Here is a 6,472-nt window from a genome sequence, read left to right on the forward strand (position 1 = left end):
TGCCCCTGCTTCTCTCAAATCCACTGAAGTGTATGGGAGTGATTTAAATGGACTCTGGATCTGTCTGCAATCCAGGTGATTCGCTTTAAAATCAGTACAGTTAGTGTTTTCACATGATCAGCATGAGATGGAGAAACTATAGGCTGATGTTGGCGGCTAAGGCAGGGAGAGCAGGGAACCAAACAGATCCCACTTCAGATTGATAACAGTGTCCTAGCACCTCTTCCACAAATGGAGGCTGGCGTGCCATGGGCCTGGCCGTTAAATATTATGATTACTGTGTGGAATCATTTATACTCAGACACTGTCTTTGTCCAAGAATCTCAAAATGTTTTACAAACATTAATTAAACCCTTTGAGGGGGGGGATCCTGTTTCTGTTGATGGGGAAAAAAAACCCCACAAAATAATGACTTGCCTAAGGTTAGAGAACAAGTTAATGGCACAGCTGGGAATAAAATTTAAGATTCCAGATCCTTGGCCCCTTACTCTAACCTGCTGGCATCACTCCCTGTACCAAAAAATGAAAATTGGTCCAGCTAAATTGCTATCTCCAAGCTGATGACTTTCCATGGTTTTGTGGAGAAAAAAACTGACACAAAGTTGGGAGAAAAAAACCCACCTGGCAAGCATGATCTGTGTTAGAGCTGTTCAAAATCTAGCACTCAAAGAAAACCTCCTGCCTTTGCTTAATTATACACAACTATTCTTTGAAAAGGAGCTTGCTCAACTCGCACTCCAGGGCACAGTAATCTACGGACACTCAGCATTTACAAAGGGGGTATAGGAGGCTGGGTTTTCAGAGGTTTGCAGCACATAGTCTGACCCATCCTATAAACGTGGTGAAGATCTTGATAACTGGTTTTCAGGGCAAAATATAGAGCTATAAGCCCTGTAACAAGTTTGTGAGAGTGCAACTTTGGCACCATCTACAATTGCTCAGATGATGTTGAACTAGCTGGGGTGCATCTGCCTCAGCTGCAGGCATCACAGCTGTAACTCCTGCAGTACTGGTTCCTTTGCCCCCGCAAAGGGCACTCATGCTCCCTCACCCATATGGTCCCCATCCCATGAGCCACCCGATCACACCGGGCCAGAAGTGTCCACACAGCAAGGGAGCTCGCCCTGCCAGCCTTCTCCTAGCTCACCACACCACCAGAGCGCTCGTCCACAAGCCAGCCTAACTATTTACATGGTGCAAAAGTGGTTGTGATGAGTTAAAATATTTCCCCAAAGACACAATGGCAGGAATAAGTTGTCTCGGTGAAGCTCTTTTTTGGTTTTGGCTTTGGGGATTTCCTGGGAGAAAAAAGGATTTGGTTGAACTGAATGAAACATGAGATGTTAGAAAAAAAGCAATGTAACTGACACAAAGAATTATATGTTATTTTAAAGATTTTCCACTTTTAAATAACCTAAAATTTCATTTAGCATGGGCTAGTAAATTTGATTTTACAGATACATATATATATATATATATATATATATACACACACAAATGTGTGTGTGAGCAGGGGGTGTTGTATAACTACATTTAATGTGGTATGCCTTTAATAAAACTTTCCTGTGGAAAACTCTTGGGGATTTTTAATTCAGACAGCTGACCATAAAGTTTTCCCTGTAATGTTAAATTATGACGATTTTGCCCAAGGCTTTAACATCACGGAGTTCTGTTCTTTGAATTACTGTGTGATAATCAATATTAACAGTGTCTGATCAGATATGGTCACAGCAAAACCAAGATGAAACCCTCTTTGCCTCTGAATTTTATTGCAAATGTGAACATTTATTAACATTTCTTCAAGACATAAATGAGAAAGGGAATGGTTATATGATGAAACAGGGTAGTTAAAATTTAACCTCCATGCCATGCATCTAGATTATTTTTTAGAAGCAAATGTAGAATTAGTGTTGTCTTAGGAAAGACAGTAAAATCTGCAAATATTTGTGATCAGCATAAACCCAGTCCACTCCTGACTCCTTTGAAGAGTGAGGATGTATAGGTCTTTTTCTTAGTGTGATCACAGCTTTTTTACATAAGCTGTCGGACATATCTGCATGATGTTCTTCCTGTCTCCAGCTGCCATTGTTTAGAATATATAAATTTTCTAGAACAAAACTTCTATATACAAGTAACAACAATATACCCTGAAACAGCCATAATAGCCAGACCCTTTGGTGCCACCAGCTGTATGTAAACACATCAGCCGTGTCGATTTTGCTTTACATCGCAGTATGAAGACGCAGCTGTGCTGTGTTCAGCCCTGCCCAGGACAGGTCACTCGCAGCCTACCCGGGCTCTAGTTTCCTGTCCTGACTTTCATGTTTAACTAAAGTTTGTCTCAACTGTTTTGACAAGAAGGAACTCAAACCCCTTTGCTTGTGTTCTTTGATGGGACACATATTATAAATGTAGCTGCAAGAAAAGGCAGAAAAGGCATTTGCCAAAACAGCTGGCAAGGCCGGGGCAGGGTGGGGGGGGAATTTTTCAACAAAACATAGGTTAAAAACGGCATAGTTTAGTGGTTTGAATTTAAAGTGTTCTTGGTGTTTGTAAGAGCAGGAGGGACTGAGGTGAATCATTTTTCAAACAGCACAACAGAGCTACCAGGGGCAGGAAGAAAAAGTAAACATGAATTTTTAAAGCAGATTTTGTAGGACTCAAGTCCAACACGTTGATCATCGTGAATCAGTATGAAGACCACACTGTGCTGTTAATGACCTCTCCATGCTGGTGTGCGTTGTGTTTCTCATCTTCTCCCCTCAACTATTATTTAATAGAAAGGGATAATTTTGTCCAGTCACATGCCTACTGAGTCTGTGGCTCTGTGGGGCATTTCAGGTGCCCTGTCCCCATTTTTTGTGCACCTCACACATCCATTACTTGGTACCTTCTTTGTAAGCCATCATGGTGGCAATGTAACCAATGAAGTGAGAGAAGAAAGAAAACTTGTGGTGGGAAACAGTTCCAGATCCAATGGTTTGGGCATAGATATCTCCTCAGTCCTATGCCCTGGCTGTGGGGAAAGCTAAAATGTCCTCTTCCTCCAAGGTGAATCCTCTGAAGGCTGGAGAAAGGAACTGAGGCAGGAGGTGAGTGCCAGAGGGACCAGCCTGCCCCGGCTCACCAACGGCACAGCACAAGCTTCTCCCATCTATGCAGCACAAATGGTTGGACATGGCTCTAACTACCAGCAGATGAAAAGAGTGCTTAAAACTCAGGGTTCGTGACCGCTAGCAAAACCTGGATTCTTGCCCTTGGACAAGCCTTTGGAGGTGAGTTTTTCTTGCAAAGTTTATTGTGACTTCTCCTCAGCTGCTTCAACAGCTTCTTTCCTATAAAATACCTTATCTTTTCTTCCCACCTGCCCAATCACACTGTGCAGCCCACCTACTCTCACACAAAGTCTATTTACTTCACATGCCCTCATAACTGTCTTTCAGACCAACTAGCCACTACCCATTTCATAAGATCACGGGATAATTCAGGTTAGAAGGGACCTCAGGAAGGGATTAGTCCCCTCAACTCAGCACTCATCAGACCAGTCTAGACTACTGTGCCCAGTTTTGGATCCTCCCAGGAAAGCCATGGGTAAACTGGCATGAGTTGAGTGGAGGGCCACCATGACAGTCAGGGCTAGAGCATCTGCCTGTGAGGAGAGGCTGAAGGAGCTGGGCTTGTTCAGCCTCGACAAGGGACAGCTTCAGGGGGACCAAACAGCAGCCTTCCAATGCGTAAGGAGATCATTGAGAAGACAAAGCCAGGGACTTCACTGCAGTGCCTGGTGGGAGGACAAGAGACAACAAGAATAATTTGAAAGAAAAGATGTTCAGATTGGGTATGAGGAGTTGTGCATTGGAAGAAGTTGCCCAGAGAGGCTGTGCAGTATCCCTCCATCCTTGGAAGTTTTCAAGACCCAACTGGTTAAAGCCCTGAGCAACGTCATTCATTAGATACTCTTATCCTTCTTGCTCTCTGTTCTCTGCAGTAATAATGGCCATTGTGCTAGGAGTATATAGGCAGCATTGTGGTGGGATATCTTGATGACTTGACTTTGCAGACAATTTCTGTGAGAAATTTCCAAGAAACCAGTGCCATGAAGCATAACAGGTACTCTCATTCCATACTCAGTTTCTGAATCTCGACCACTAATTGCTCCAAGTTTCACATACAGACTCATCTGTTCCAGCCTAAGGCTCGCATACCCCAGTTTTTCTGGAATGCTCTCCTCATGCTTTCACATCTCTTGTGAAAAGTGTCAAGCCTAACCCTCCATGATTGTTTAGGTAGGAAATGCAGGAGTGAGAAGGCAACACTTAAGGACAGAGAAAGGAGAATGGGTAGCCTGGGAGGCTACAGAAACAAGCCATAACACTTCAGTTGATTGCCTTTATGGCCCCACAGTCTCCTGTTATGAAGAAATGAAATTGGGTTTCATTTATTTATGCACATTTCAAAAATGTTAACAATTTCCTGAGATATAATAAAAGGAGGGGAAGGGAGAATTTCAGGATTTCTAGAGGTTTTATTTAGCTGGAGGAGATATGAAAAGTATTTTCTCTCTCAAAAAAAAAAAAGACTGAATAAAAGGATTATCTTTAAATAAGTTAACTTGATAGTTTGATCACAAAGTATTTGAGAGGAAAAAATCATTTGCCTGGAGTTCTATTAAAAAAAAAAGAGAGAGAAAAATGACTACATGCTATGATTAGTGCATGCATACCAGGAGTTTTTCAATGTATACCTCAATTTCAGGAGTGAGGCACCTAAGAGAACCAGACTTGTGCGTCTTGTTGACCTCCAAGCTCCAATGTATGCCTTTCAAAAAAAAAATCTCTTCTGGTTAAAAAAACAGGTTCTATCACTCTTGCTGATCCTGGAGGAAGAAGTTTAGCAAAGCTATGACACATCTAGGAATTTTAAATCCTGTGGCCCTCACATGCTTTTGTCATTAGTGATAAAGAACCAGAGAGTTTCAGTCCCAAGAAGCACAGCCTTAAGCAACTGAGTTAACAGAGTAATTACTAGTTGACAACATGAAAAAGTATTTGCCACTTAGTAAACAAGTTCCTAACTGAGGTCATAATATGTGTCCTCTTCTGTCTGAGGAGAAGAGTTTAAAGGCACTGTGGTCAAACACCCAGTCATGAACTCTCAGGACAAGGCAATGGCCAGAAGAACACGAGTCATTTTGTTTGGATGACACTCCCTGGCCTGCACTATTCAGAAAATCAAGAGATTTCTTTTTAAGTCTACAGATCCATAGATGTTAATGTAAAAATATTTGATACTAACACGTTACATCAGTCATCTGAAATCTCTCCAGCCAGGAACAACATCAAAGGCTTTATTTCTTTGATTTCGTTTACTACGGCGCAGAAGACCACAGAGAGAGTTGAAAAGATATTTGCCATCCCTCATTAGCAGTGTCAACACTGTCTCTTGGGTAGAAGGATCTTTGGGTAAAAGGGTAAAATCTGCCATCTGGAAGATCTGACAGTCTTTCTGAGTTTTTGTTCTGTAAAGGTTTTTGTGTCAAATTCCCCTGTGTTGGTGGTGGGGTGTCTCTGCATCAGTTCCTCTTACTGGTGGCAGGCTCTGTTTTGTGAGTTCACTGTTTTCCTCTTTTGCAAAGGGGCAGTTACAAGTCATTCACTCCATGTTGTTTATAATTTTCTGTTCTTTTAGAATAATTTGCAAACTACTTTGATTTTTCTTTTCAGCTGCAAAAGAATAATCCAAGACCAAACATGTTATTCTTTGAAATTAACTCATTCACTAAAGCTGGTTTCTCTATAAATTTTACTAAAGTGGATGATTAAGATCTCTTCTCTACAAATAATGTTTCATGCAATACAGCTGTAATGAGACTAGAGTCTGATTACTTAAATGGATGAACGTTTTTATTAACTGCAAAATAACTTCTGGCATGCTCTATATTTAATGCTTAATGAGATTTTTGAAATCAGAGTAGCTTTCACATGTGGTAAAGGAGGTTAACTCCAAAGGCTGATTACTTCTGTCCTCAAAGTTGACTCTGTGGCATTCATGTTCCTCTAGGGCATCAATTGCACCTAAAGGACAAGCTATTCCAAACAGGGCCCTTTACTAAGAACCTGAACTTGGAGTCAGACTCCACATACTTTGTGTTTTCATGACCTGCACAGAGCAGAGGTAGGGTTATTTGCCTCAGTGGCTTTCTAATGACCTTTAAAGAACAAGAAGCTCACCCTGAATGGCAGTCATCCACCTACAGATGTAGTAAGAAAAAAGGAATAAAACAAATCAGGAAACAAAATGAAGACTGTGATGAATTAATAAAGAAACTATATGGTGAAATGCTTCAGTAGATATATGTTCTGTATTCCAAAGTTAATGAAAATGACTTTGTTCTAAACAAAGTCTTCTTTCCTAGCCAGCAGAAGGCAAGAGCAGAGCATTCATGAGAAGCCCCTAACACACAAAATGTTCC

The sequence above is a fragment of the Apteryx rowi genome, unplaced genomic scaffold, assembly GCF_003343035.1.
Source record: "Apteryx rowi isolate R43461 unplaced genomic scaffold, aptRow1 scaffold_526, whole genome shotgun sequence".
Lineage (NCBI taxonomy): Eukaryota > Metazoa > Chordata > Aves > Apterygiformes > Apterygidae > Apteryx > Apteryx rowi.